Consider the following 15,434-nt stretch of genomic DNA (forward strand, 5'->3'; position numbering starts at 1 on the left):
TTACAAAGATTTTAATTACTAAAAGTTATACTGGAATGAGTTGTGTTTATAAGATTTTGGTATAAGAATAAGACATTGGCATTGGCATTGCTTGTGAGGTGTTTGAGGTGTGATCAAACCATATAGCTTCGTTTGGTTTACCCACGATTGTTGCGTGCACAAGTTCAAAACCTCTTCTAAGTCCTGTATTAAATATACTCAAATCCTATATGGCAATAATTATATTAACTGTTTATATTTATTATTAAGGTTATTATTAATTCTTACTGATTTGTTTATTTCCAGTGGTGTTTCTTTGTCCATTATCTTTTCTATTTCGTTTGCTGCATTTGTTATTTCATCGTTTTCTTCATCGCTTATTTCTATTATTTGCTTTTTCTTTTTGGTTGGTGGTTCTTCGTTAGCCATAGCTGATGTGCATTGCCTATTTTCATCTTCTGCTGTTAGTAAATCATTTAGTTCACTGTCTGATAAAGGTTTTAATTCTGCAGCTTCTTTTGCGTAATTGTTAGCTTCGATAGGATCTTCTACAGTATAAGATAGTTGCATCATTAATTCATATGCTTCTTGTTGATTGTTTGCACTTTCCAACATATTCTTTAAGTCTTTTATATGTTTCTCCTTTGCTTCTTTTAGTGCTTTTGAAACTTCAACTTTTTTTGATTTTTTAACCAATTTTGTGTTAGGCATTTTGATGTACAGTTACTGTTTAATCGGAGCGTGTATTGCTGTTTTAGGGCGAGTATTTGTTTTTATACTGTTGTTTTTAATCCTTTTTTTCTATTAGTTGGAAACTGGTTTTATTCTTGTTATACTTGATAATACGAAATATTTACAAATTCTATACCGTCCATCCGACCATCCATCCGGGCCCACCGCCCATCCCCACCGACCGTCCGCAAATTTTTCCGCAAATGTTTAAATATTTCCAACGAATAAATACCTGCACCTTATAGTTGCCTTTGTTTGAATTCAGGGTGTTGTGTAATCATCATTATTATCAAAACTCTGACTTGAACCACTGGAGACCTGAATTCATTTTTCTTTCCTTTTCTTTGTATGTACAGAAGAATAGGCTTCGCATCTAAAATTGACTTCAAGCAAAAAAACATACTATTCCAGCGTGTCTTGACAAAGCTTTGAATTTTATGAAGTGGTCCTTTAAACAAATATTTTTTTCAAGTGCGCTGCAGTGGCCTCCATTTGGCCTGCAATCTTGGGTGAGTTTCGAAGCAAATAGGAAAGCGCTTTTGCTTTTTCGAACCAAGGACTGGCTTTAAGTCCAGCCAAGCAGACCAGATTTAACCGATGGTTGACACAGGAAACTGATGAGACTGATGATGAGTTTTTTGAAAAAGCCTTCACATTGGCGGCAGCAGCATCATGAGTGAGAAAAATTTCACAACCATTGGGCAATTGACTTTGTAAATCCTGAGTTAAACTAGAAGAATAAAATAATAACATTGTAAAAATAATTAAACACAAAAATGTTAGAGGCACATTGGTGCAGTAGCATAGCGAAACGGGGGTAAAGGGCCTTTTCCTCAGAGCGTAAACAATTAAAGAGGCGCCAAAAAAAAAAGCTCGTCTTTTCATAAAAAGCTTTTTTCTAAAAAAATTTATTTTTTTGTTATAAAAAAGCCCTTTCTTGCTATTTTGGACACGGGCGCTAAATACCCTCGCTATGCCACTGCATTGTGAATACCAAAGTCTATATATCCTGCTATAACTATAGTTTCCATCAAAAGATCAACTAGGTCTCAAGAGGACGACAGAGTAAGTTGCCCTGGGCCTTATTCATCTCTATGGGCCTTGTCCTGCTAATAACAGACCTTGGGTCCTACATTTAAGCGGTGTAAAATTTTTTTTTTGTTTGAATAAACTTTTTAAGTCTCTACGAACGAGAAACTTTTTAAGTCTCTACGAACGAGAGCGTTAAAAAGCTTAATTTTATATTATACCGCTATTTTATAAGTATTAGTAGATTTTCTGTCAAATTCCAATTTAAAAAAGTTGCCAAACAACTTTTTTAAATTGGAATTTGACAGAAAATCTACTAATACTTTTTAAATTATAATTTAAATTGTTAAAGAAATCAAAAAATAAAATATTTTTTACTGATATAACCAATACCATTCAAATTTTGCCCAAAATCATTGCATTAAGTACTTACTCCGAGAAGATTTTTTGTAAGTTTTCAGCAGTCTGTGGCACATCAGTTGGCTCACAACACCACAAAAATCTCCGTATTTGGTAGTTGTTGTTGATGTAATGGTCTGTGATGGAATTATACTTGTCTCATGCTGGAGAGGACCATCCATCAGTGGTGAAACCAATGCGCATAACCATTTTGATCTCGGAAAAGACGATGTCTTTCACAGCTTTTTTGGCAGCCTCATATACAATGGGAAGTTTATTTTGAGCGTAGGTCCTTGCCGAACGAAGTGTGTACTAAAAAAAATTTAAAATATTTTGAATCACAATAACACCTGGTATTTGAAGCTTACTTTACTCGGGTTATTGTTAGCATAAATATTGGAATAGAACTCTAATATACCTGTGGACAAATTGCGTGAAACATTTGTTGAATCGATGGGAGTTCCATAAAGTGAAATGAAACATTGGAGTTTGCAAGGCCTAGACACACTTCATAGTCAAATCTTAATTGCATAGGATCTTGCGACTTCAGCTTAAGAAAATGTGTTGGCTTTCTGAATTTCCCGCGTTGTTGAAAGTAACTACCAGCTCCAGTTCCTAGATATATTTTTAATTGCTGTTATCACAAGAGCTTCAACTCCTAAAAGCAGTTTTGCCAGTTTTCAGAATCATTAAGTTTTAAAAAATGATTACCTCCTATTGATGCCAAGAACTCAAGTTTTTCCCCAGAAGTGGCTTGTTGAGACTTTATTTCTTCCTTCTGCCGCAAAACTTCATTATACACAGTTTTGTGTTTGCGCTTGAGGTGTGACTTCATGCCAGTTGCAGAAGCATTTGGTCTAGCGATTCTGTTAGAGACGACATCTGGACATAACTTGCATTTGACTTGTGAAACATTTTTTGAAGTCGGTTCAACATCTTCAAAGTTATTCCATCAGAGTTTTTGCCTTTTGCGACCAGGTGGGAGTCTAGTTTCTGCAAATTGAAAAGAAATCATTTACAAGCTCAAAAAGTAACAATGCCAACTTTATAGCTAGTATTACTTAGTCTAGTTTAGGATCCCCATTTTACAATCTTATAATATAACTTAAAGTTGAACAAAACAATTTTAATTACTGCTTGGAGCCTATTTAAAAAAATTACTCTGGGTTATAAATCATATTAATTCAAAAAAAGAGAAAAAAATAAACAAAAAAAACTATACCTGCCATTTTGTGGTTCAACATTTGATCCTAAGGCAAAAAATGTGTCTGATACTAGATGCAAAATCTAAAAGAGTGAAAATAATTTTAAATTGTAAATATTTTTTTGCCGGTTTTTTACATTTTTATGTTTACAAACTTAGAGTGTGTAGTTGCAAAAATTGTGTGACACTGCTTTTTTGAGAAAAAAATTGAGCCACACAATTTTTGTGCAAAAAAACTTTAAGTACTCTCTTAAAATTTGCGCTTTTGAAATTTAAGACTTCAGGCTTAACACTGTGAAGAAACAATTCCTTCACAAACTAAAAAAAAAATGAATCATAAAACGTACCTTTTTACTGCACCTTTTTGAATCGGGTAAAATCGGGTAAACGTACCTTTTTACTGTACCTTTTTGAATCGGGTAAAATCGGTTGTACCCGAGAATGAACCACAAAATATTTAAGATTTTATTTAATAATATACTATATAAATTACAACTAATATAATTAATGAAATTCTGTAGAGTTTTGGTATATTCTTTTTACAACACAGGACTTTACTTATAAATAGTTTTATTAGAAATTTCTCGAATTTTAATTTGCTTATTCAGGATAAATTCGTAGCAATAAGGTTTTTAGTTTCCGCTCATTGTTGTATTTTATTGGTACTATTACGTGAGGCATACGTTTGCAAATATTCTTTTGATAATTAATCCGTACCAAATTTTATGTTGAATCGCTCTTAGGTCTTCCGAATCCCTTTCATTTGCAGAAAAATGGTGGTTTTCTTTTTTTTGATCGCGTTAACTTTGATTTTCAATATCTAAAGTTGCCCAATTTACCATTCTGGCTCCCCTTCCCCTCCCATTATTTTTCAGTAAAATAGATATTAGTTGTACCCTATTTCAAGGGTACAAGGGTATATAGTCGGCAACTGGACTATTAAAACATTAAATTTTGACAGTAAAATAATTATTTTTATTACAATAACTATATTGTTATTGTAAAGACGAATTACAATACAATATTTATTGTTATTGTAGTGGGTCATTACAATACTTTTTTTTTTTCAGATATTGTTATTGTTTTATAAAAATGAATTGCAATACAATATTTATTGTTATTGTATTACAGAATTACAATAGTTGTAAATCACAAGTATTGTTATTGTTTCTAAATTAAGGTAATACATTAACAATAATTATTGCTACTGTTATTGTTTTTATTACAATTACAATAGTCCTAACCCTATATATATATATATATATATATATATATATATATATATATATATATATATATATATATATATATATATATATATATATATATATATATATATATATATATATATATATATATATATATATATATATATATCTGTGTGTGTGCCACCGAAGATATAGGAAAATACTTATATGGCTATAGTGAAGATTAAAAAAAGTAAAAGTATTGAAAAACATCAAAAACCAGAAAAACAATTATAACAGTAATAATAATAACAATAATAATAGTAATAATACTAATATTACTAATAATAATAATGATAATATTAATAATAGCAATAATAATAATAATGATAATAATTAATATAATTCTAATAATGATAATGATAATGATCATCATGAGAATAATAATAATAGTAATGATAATTATTATTGTTATTATATATATATATATATATATATATATATATATATATATATATATATATATATATATATATATATATATATATATACACTACCTACTCATTATTAGACTCAAACTCAATTTTTAGCTTTTTGTCTTTTTTGTGTGTCTAAAATGCAATACAAGCAATCGCAACTGAATTTTTTTGTTACATAATCTATATATAATTACATACAAAGCATATTAAGAAACTTAATACTTGGTGGTTAGTCCTTTTGACTCTATAAGAGCTTTTACACGCCTGGGCATACTATTTATGGATTTTGAGATCAATGCTTTAATTTCAGGATCTCGAACCCATGCATCAATCAGTTGTTCTGTAAGCATCTGTTTACTCTTATTTTTTCCGCACTGATTTTACGTTTTACTAGCTCTCACAGATTTTCAATAAGATTCATATCTGGAGAATTACCAGGCCAATCAAGAAACTCAATACTCTCATTAGCAAGAAATGTCTTTATGGATTTTGCAGTATTGCATGGAGCACCATCTTGCATAAAATCTATTTTTTCACCAATAGGAAACCACTCTCGTATCTGTTTAATCAGGGTGGTCTGTAGGACATTCTTTTGCTGATCTTGCTTCATTGTCCCTTGTACAATGTAAAGTTATATTAATAATTAAATATTAATAATGATCATCAATACTATCTGTAGCCGATACTTGCAGATGTTTTGTTATTTGATATTTAGTTGCAACAACCATGTGCAAAGAACATTCTTTGTCTGTTGAAAGATTTTTAGTAGCAGTATCAAATGGTGTTAACACTGCGATTACATCTTTCAATAAAGTCTTGTTCAAATCGAATAATTTTCTTTGAAGTTTTTTATCTTGTTCTCTTGCTGAAAAAGTTATATCTTCAATATTTGTCAACACTGATTGCAACATAGTGAGTTGAGAATTCCACCTTGTTGAAACAGATTGCTTAACCGATGTTTGTAGTTCATGTTGAATTTTTGAACGTTTTATGTGTCACTATTTTCTTGCATGTTCCAATAAGACTAATGATTTCCAAACCGAAGCAGGGGCATCTTTCACTTCTAGACCATGAACCAAAACCAAATTTAGGTTGTGTCCACAGCATGGAATCCAAATTTGATCTTTAAAAGCAGCTTTAACATTTCAGCCATTGTCAGTTACATAATAATTGTCACTTTGCCATGCTCCCATTTCTTCTAGAATTTCTTTGGTAACGGATTTAATATTCTCAGCCAAATGCAATAATAAAATATTTATGAAACGTTAATTAAAATAAAAAATACAAGATTGACATTACCAATGACATTCAAATGAGATATTAATTGATGAAAGCTTTGTGAAAAGTTATTACAATAAACTACGTTTTAAATTGACAAGAGAAGAGAATCGACAAGCCAAATAAGTATTTATGAAATCATGTGGTTTAACTTAAGTAAAGAAATATTTATTAAACCATTTCGTTTTAAAAAAGACATATTTGTAACCAAGTGGTTTTAAAAAAGAAATACTATTCAAATCATGTGGTTTAATATTAATAAAGAAATATTTTTAAAACCATTTCGTTCAAATAAATAAATATTTTAGAAACCCTCAAGTATTTAAATCAATGAAAATTGTAATAATCTCACCTGTGTGTTTTTCTTCCATTGATCTTGTTGCAATGATGTATGAGTACAATTTCCATTGGTCTTTGATATAGATTATTGTAATTGTGATGTATGGCATTGTTGTCTGTACGTGTGTCCACAAATCAGTCGTTACAGAAAAACGTTTCTGCTTCTCAAACACTTTTCTAAGTTCAGCTCGTTTCTTTTCTGATTCAGTATAAACATGACGAGAAACAGTTCGAGCAGAAGGAAGAATATCATCAACAGAAACATTTCCATGTTTAGCTCCAATTGAAATTAATTTCTCTGCAAATTTTCTAAAACCAACACCTTCTACAATTGAAAATGGCCGAATGTCAGAAGCACACATGTTCGAAATTACATTAACCAGCTCAGTTTTTTCTGTAGTCGATATTTTTTTAACAGTTTCAGAGGTTGACACAGCAAACCTGGTTATTTTTGGCGACTCTGTTTTCCCCACACACGATTTTATGTGAGTTTTCAAACCACTTGTACCATCTCGAGATTTCCATTTTAGTACAGCCTTACACTTCGAACAAAGAACGTGCTCACATTGTCAACATTCACCTTTAATAAAAACGGCCAAACATCGCTGGTTCCCGGATTTTCAACGTAACTTAAACTATCATCGTTTTTTGAAATAAGTTTGCTTAACTTTAATTTAACCATTTTATGTATCCAGGTGACAAATTAATAACCGTTACCGCGGAAATAAATTCAGATCTGTTACTGCTACCGCTGTATAACCGAGCCCATTATTACCGTTACCGCGGAATTACCGTATTTTTTTTTCCATCCCCGCGGTAAGCGCGGTTTTACCGCAATTCCCGTTACCGTGTCACACTCTAGTAGATTCTTCGCTGAATGCAACCTGAATATAGCAATAATTATTGATGTTTAATAATATTTAAAGTATTAGTTAAATCAATTGGGGAAAGATATTAATCCAAAAGTGTCTTTTGAAAACTTGTAATAATAAAATATTATTTAAGTTTCAGGAAAGAATAAATGGAAAATCTACCTTATTCCAGTCATCCTGAGAAAAAGAAGAGTGTTTTTTAGCCCAAGCAAGACGTTTTTTAATCATCGCAGTGGTAAGTTTTGGTTTCTTCAGTGGCTTTATGCACTTGAATCCTAACTCGTAACTTCGCCTTCTTAAAGATCCAAGTGAAATGTTGATTTCTTGGTCCTTCAAAACGCTTTTCTTTTTTTTTTTCTGGCATCTTTTGATTTTGCTCAATAACTTTTTTGATCTTTCTATCATCTCTAGCACTTGTTATTCTTTTTCGGCCACAGCACACTACGGTTTCTGAGAAGCGTTTTTTTGGCATAAATTAATAATTTCAATTTAAAGACAAAATAGCTAATAATTTTTATTTCTAAAGATTGGCAATATGTTCCATATATTTCATAACTAAATTTTATATGATTTCATAACTAAATTTTACATGATTTTAATATATATATATATATATATATATATATATATATATATATATATATATATATATATATATATATATATATATATATATATATATATATATATATATATATATATATATATATATATATATATATATAAATATATTTAATATTTAGATATATTTTATTTATATCTATTGTAAAAAATATTATTAGATGAATTCATATTCAAAAAATAAGTTAAATTTTAACTAAATTTTATTATCCAATGTAATTAAATCTAAATAGTTTACGGTAATTAAGTCCTCGTCGGAAATTGCATCGTCATAGTCGTCATCGCTTTCACTACCCTATTCGCTTTCGCTATGTTGATGTTGCGAGGTATTAGATGGTATTTCTGTAAACTTATCACCTCAGAAGGAAGAGGTAACTTAAGATGAATCGGAATTCTAAGGATCTATGAAAAACAACTTCTAGATTTTTTTCTCTGCTGGTTTTACGAGCATGAAGTTGTCTCTTATGTTTAAAAACTTTGTCTGGCTTCAGACCCTTCTTTACCAAAATAATCTAATGGTAGTGCTGTATTTTCTAGAATTTGTCAACCATTTATTGAAACTTTATGAGCAGTTGCAGGCATCGGATACCAAGGCTATTTAGACATAAAATGTTTTGCCGTATCAAAACAACATTTTTCAAATTTATCTAAATTAATATGATACTGGGAAGAAATATCATCTCGGCTATAATTTCATTAGTATTAATGGATTCCATACACTGAAAAATCACTTTTTGTAATTGTACAAAACGTTTCACTGTATGCTCTAACAAATTCTTTAATGGTATTTGTGCAATGATATCGGAAATTGATATACCATTTGGTCTACATGCTGATTTACATTTCCAAATCTCTTTGTAATCTGAATTTATTTTACAATTTTTGATAACTCCTTGTTTAATGTTTTGATACTGTTGTTTAATTAACCCTTTATTGGTCGAATATTGAAAAAACTATTAAAAAAATTCTTTAAATAATTTTTTTTAAGGAATATTACAAAGATATGAAAAAACAATATATATATATATATATATATATATATATATATATATATATATATATATATATATATATATATATATATATATATATATATATATATATATACAAATACAGTAACACCTAAATTTTAATTTGTTGCCGTTTGGCAACATTGAACGATAAAGGTAATAGATAAAAATTTTTAAAAAGATTGCTTTCATGCTTTTATGTTTAAATATGCTAGCAAACTATATATAGAACTTATAAAATAAAACTCGTTCACATTACATGATATTTTCAATCATAAAATAATTACTACATCGAGAAACATACTTAGCTCAACAAGGAGTGTCAGGGGAGGGGGGGAGGTGCAAAGGTCAATTTGATTATGTAAAAATCAAAGAAGCTTTTTTATTTTTAAAACTATCTTATATAAAAAGAGAACCTAATCTAAGTTTTAAAAATGACATCTTTTGATCTTAAAAACTCTGTGCTTAACATTCTTTTTTATGAAATTCTTGAAAACAGTTTTTCCCGCCTGTCAAACATAAACATAATTTGCACTTGGTGCAGTATACACGACTGTAACCAGTCAAACAATATCTGTACCGATTCTTATTTTTGTAGAACTCCAGCCAATTATTCAACAAATCATAGAGTACATCACTAATTGGTATTGGCACAAAAAGCTGAATGACTAAAAAATACTGTCGCTATTGTTTAATGTTGCCATACGGCAACAATTTTATTTGCCCCAGTTATACCCCAATTCAGCTTTATACACAAAGCCTAATTTTGACATTTAAAACAACTATACACTTGTAATAATTAAAAAATAAAAGGAGGGAAGAGTTTCAATTGATTATCAGTTGAGTAGGGCTAAAGGTTGCATGTACTTTTTGCTTACAAAAGTAACCCAAAAGTATGGAAAGTTTACCCCAATTTCAATTAGCGCAACAATCACAACATTGACTAGAAGAAGAAAAACAAAGTTGGATATATGTAAAATCATCACTAAATTGATAATTTATGGAACAGGAATCAATTAGAATCAATTCAATGTTTTTGTTGCCATATGACAACAGTGAACAATAAAGGGTTAAATTAGAATCCAAAATTAACTATAATGCTTCTTCGGCTGTATAACGTACTGTTTCTTTTTTTTGGTGAAAATATAGTTTTTTTAATTTTAGTTGGCCGAGATGGACTTGTGTTCAATTCTTTTAGAAACAATGCTAAATCACATTTCTTTTGCTGACGTGAAGCCATACCTGCTGCTTGTAATATAAGAGTTGTTTCGTGTAAATATCCCGGCACAACTTTGATACTTCCAATCTCTTGGCCCGATCCGATATTTCGGTATATGATAACCTTGGTCGTCCAGAAAATGTTGATGGAATTGATTGACTTAAAGATGTTGATGGAATTGCATCATCAGTAAATGTAATTTCTCTTTTCAACCAATCTGAATTTTTACTTTGAATTGGCATAATGTTCTTTGACAATCTGACCATTTTCGTTCAAAAGAATTGCACGAACGACATATTTTCTTTTGAATATTATTGCTAATAACTACTGTTTCATCATTTCCAACTATTTAAATGACGTGCTCAAAAACGTTTGACTTTTTTTCATTTACATCTTTCTTTTCCAGCCATACATTAAATAAATCCTCACATTTGAAACAGAACATCACTGCAAAAAAACATGAATATTTTTAATTGGGGCAACTAGGGGCAAGTTTTGAAAATTGGAATATATACCTGAATATTACCAAAATTCAATCGTGTAAAAATATTTTTGGAGAAGTACGGAGATTTTTTTAAAAGTCAAATCAAAGTTTTGAAAAATGTCAAGAAAAAAAAAAATTCTATACGCGCGCTTATTTCTTTTATATAATTGATATAATAATGCAGTATTTTAATTTAATTAAATAATTTTTAAAAGTATATACCTGTATAAAAATAATTTTCTTTACAGCAATCAAAAATGTTAATTATTTCAAAAGTTATGTATTATCAAATTCACAGCTCACTTTACGCTAGCTCACTGCAAACTAGGCTGAGATTAAATTTAACCTCAACTTGAGTGCATATTAAAAACAAACTAGGCAATTAATTTAAAAATAGACCACGTTTATTATCACTTTGATGGGTATACTTTAAGGTACCACATAAAAAAAATCTTTTTTAGAACTTAAAAAAAATGGGTTTTTGCCAAAAAATCGGGTCTCAGAAACCATAGTGCAGCACCCTGTTTGCTGTGCTTCTAATTTGACCGCCATATTGAGTTTAGAATTTATTCTTCTAACTGTAGCCTGTGAGACTTTGACAAATTTGGCAACATTTCTTTTACTGTGATTAGTTTCTTGCAGAAGAACAGCTACTTTAGCTAATTTACGTAGGGAAACATCACTAGCTTTACCCGTTATTAATCCTAAAACCACAACAACATTTAATAAGTTGTTATATGACAGGGATACTTTAAAAAAACACTTAAAAATAACTGAAATTTTATTATTTGAGTTATTGAACTAAACATTAAAAGTAGATATAGATAATTAAAAAGTTTTGCTTAGCATATGCAACAGCTTACTAATTACAAAGCCATCTTTTACCGGTAAATAAACACATTTGTTAAACAAAATATCTTTATGCTTAACTTTGACAGCATGTCGAACATTACTTCTTAAGAAATATACATCTCTATTCTTTGAGTTTAAAAAGTGTGTAAAGTAGTTATCCATAAAATCTTTTCTATAATAGAAGCACGAGTATTGATCATTCCCTAAATTAACTTTTATGAAAATCACACCATGTTTGGTTAAGAAGCAACCATCTTTTAAGTTGGTATTAATTTTGGTTTTTTTATTGCTCAAACCTAATAAAAAGATTGATTTCATCAAACCTTTTACATATTTGGGATAAAGGATTATGTTTAAATCAAACTAATTTTTTAATCTGCTGCAAGAAATTTTCAAACGGAAAAGCAGATAAACTGTTAAGCGGAGCATTGTAAAATGCAACATCATCACATATATGCAGAAGACTATGTATGTTATAAACACAAAATAATTGACCAAGTATTTCAGTTGAGTTTATAACAAAGTATTTAATCAGGCGACGAGCATTCTCTAAATTTGATCTTTGAAACTCAGCATTACTATCACATAAAATCCGTATGGATATCGATAAGCTTAAGAAATGTTTATAAGTACGCAAATCAATGATGTCTTTTTATACAATTATGCCATAATATAATAAAAAAGAACGTAATTCTGTTGCTTTCCATCTATCTAAATCAGAGAGACCTAGGCTGTCTACCAAAATCGCTGGGCAATTTTCCATTTAGCTGCAATAAACTGTTTGAAATTTGGTCTAACATGTTTAAAGAAATTTTTCCCTGATTATTTCCTTTAATCCTACACTTAAAAAATATATAGATTTCTCCGAGTAACTTCTATACAAACAAGGTGCATATAGTCCAAAGTAAACATGTTTATAAAATGACATGTTTATAAAATGACATGTTTATAAAATGACATGTTTATAAAATGACATCTTCCATTGTGATCTCTGTCAGCATAAGTATAATCAAGAAATTCGATATTTGTACGCAAATCTACATTTACTTCTATATGAAAAAAAACAATTCGGTTTAATATACATCTTCCAGCAATAGTACATCGTTCACAAGAATAATAACCGGTATGATTAACTACATCTTTTAATAAGGAGCGAGCAGGGGCATCACAAATAAAAGCATAAGTTTGAACAATGTAACTTTTGTCATTAACTACAAACGGAGATCTTGTTATTATTTTAATTCATCTGAAAAATCTTTTAAAAATAAATGACATTTAGGTTTAATTGATCCACAATACATTCCAATCAAAAACGGATTGTAACCTTTAATGAGACCAACATAAGGCCACAGCTGTGTACAGCTGTATTTGTACAGTGGTAAACCATCTATATTAAAGCTTAAAGAAATACTAACATCAAGAATTAAATAATAAATTATTTGATTAGTGATCTGGTTTTTTTAATCCAAAGTATATATAATTTCCACTATCAACATTTTTGGAACAAATACTTTTTGTTTTTAATAAGGTTCTACAATCCGATGGCACTTTAAACTCATATTCAAAAAATATAGCTAAAATTTCATTAGTGCATCGTTGCGTACAGCTGTTTTTAAGTGACCATTCCTTATTTTTTGAGCATAAGACTAAATCATATTCTATTTCATTATCAGGTATCACACATCTAGAGTCAGAAAGACTGTTACTATTTTCCTCAAGTGCCGAATTTTGAGATAAATTATGATACTTAAGATCATCACTCTGAGATTTTGGTAACTTAAACTCGTCAAAATTTGGTTCAATTAAATCATTAATAAATTCCGTTTCTACTTCAACAGTCGGATAATTATTGCTTTGGGAAACTAAAAAATTTTGAGGATTATTTACAAACTTTTCTTGAACTGCATTTCGATTTTTTCTCCATACACTAAAATAGTAATTTTTATCTCATTTACATTTTACATATATATGGTTAAAAAACTTAATTCATTTAAAAAAATTAAGTTTATTATAAAAATATGCTTTTAAAAATACCTTGAATTTCGTTGAGATTGTTTGCTTGCAAGTATTTCTTTGCTACTTATTACTGAGAACATATGCACAAAAATCTTTGTATAACATTATATCTATAATTTACAGTGCCAAATAAAAAAACTACAAATTAGAAATTAATAGTTAGAAATGCACTAAATTGTTGTTATAATTGAATAATTTTATTTTAATACTTTATAATAAAATGTTTATAACAAATACTAAAAAATGTAAAACTTCATACAATAAGTAAAAAAATATGGTATCGTATAGCTGTAATAAAGTACATAGATAACTGCATAGCCTATATATTTCTTTTTTGATTATTGTAGTTTGATATATATGTATATATATATATATATATATATATAATATATATATATATATATATATATATATATATATATATATATTAGGGATATGACTTTTTTGCAACCTACTAGGCCTGTATCGTAATTCAATGAACTTTTATGTAAAAAGAACGAATAGATGTTTCATTTTGACATATTTTGAAAAAAGGTCACCCCAAAACCAAAAAATCGAATTTTCAATAGGTACACTTTTGTACAGTAAATGAATATTAAAGGCTGAAGATGTTGTAAGAGTCATACTCCTGTTGTTATTTTATTTATTTATGCAACATGTACTGTGATATAACAAAAAACATTATGTGACATATAATTATACATGTATTACAAAATTAACAGTATCAAAGCGTCTAGTACAACAATATACATAACTGTCTGTGTCTATAGGCCTACTGTGTTTAGTACAGGGGTCACATGATGCTCACGTCTCATAAAGAGTCTAGCGCTTATTACTTAGAATGAATCGAAGTTGCAGTTTGTCTTTCTTTCTGCAGGAAGCATACAGGTCTTGCATCACCTTGATTGCACGTTCAGCTATCTGATTACTTCGTGGTATGTCGATGACGGATGGCTCTTTCTTCCAGTGATTTTTGAATGACTGCAATGCCTTTTTGTAAGGCTTCAATACATCAGATAAATTCTTGAAGTCATTGTCATTGTACTTTTGACTACTAAACCAATGTTCTGCCCACTCATATGAAATGAACCTGCAAACCTTCTCCAAATTCTTTCTCGCTTCAGGCATAAGAATGAACGCCAGAATGGCGAGAATGGCTCTTGAGTTCCATCTGGCATTGCTCATATTAGGAATGTTCTGAAAGTGAATCAGAGGGAAGTTTCTTTGTTCTTCATAGAACCTAAACACTCTTGTTAAATGGTACAAAAACTTCATATCGTCTCTCCACCCTGATTTATCAAGAATTTCTACAGTTCCATTCACAAACTTATCCTTCAGTTCATCATACTTATTCAACAGTTCAGACACAAATGGGTATTCAATGTTTGGAGATTTGGTATCACCCCCAAGTTCTTCGTCCATCACCAGACGGAGAATCCTGTCTAGTACGTGATGCTGACAACCGATAAATTGTGGTATTGTGACACCCTTTAATTTAAACATACGTTGCAACTTCACAACAACTCCATTTCTCTTCCCAGTATTGACGTTTGTTGTATCAGTAATGATCATCTTAATTGAATTCCACAAATTGTATTCATCAATAAGTTTGGCAATTTTTTCAGCAACAGTTTCAGCTTTGCCATCTTTTAAACGCAGTGCATCAAGTTTCACGTCAGTTCTTTCATTCTGAAGTACAACTACCTGATATTCCTTATCATCTATTCGTTTGCC

At 29.7% G+C, this 15,434-nt stretch overlaps 1 pseudogene; it reads right to left on the bottom strand.

The window, feature by feature from the left end:
* Positions 1-12,486: 12,486 nt before the first annotated feature.
* Positions 12,487-13,780, bottom strand: LOC149876260 (uncharacterized; annotated as a pseudogene).
* Positions 13,781-15,434: the final 1,654 nt, after the last annotated feature.

Source organism: Hydra viridissima, unplaced genomic scaffold (assembly GCF_058129835.1).
Source record: "Hydra viridissima isolate aposymbiotic clone 2 unplaced genomic scaffold, HvirCarnegie_v1 scaffold_23, whole genome shotgun sequence".
NCBI lineage: Eukaryota > Metazoa > Cnidaria > Hydrozoa > Anthoathecata > Hydridae > Hydra > Hydra viridissima.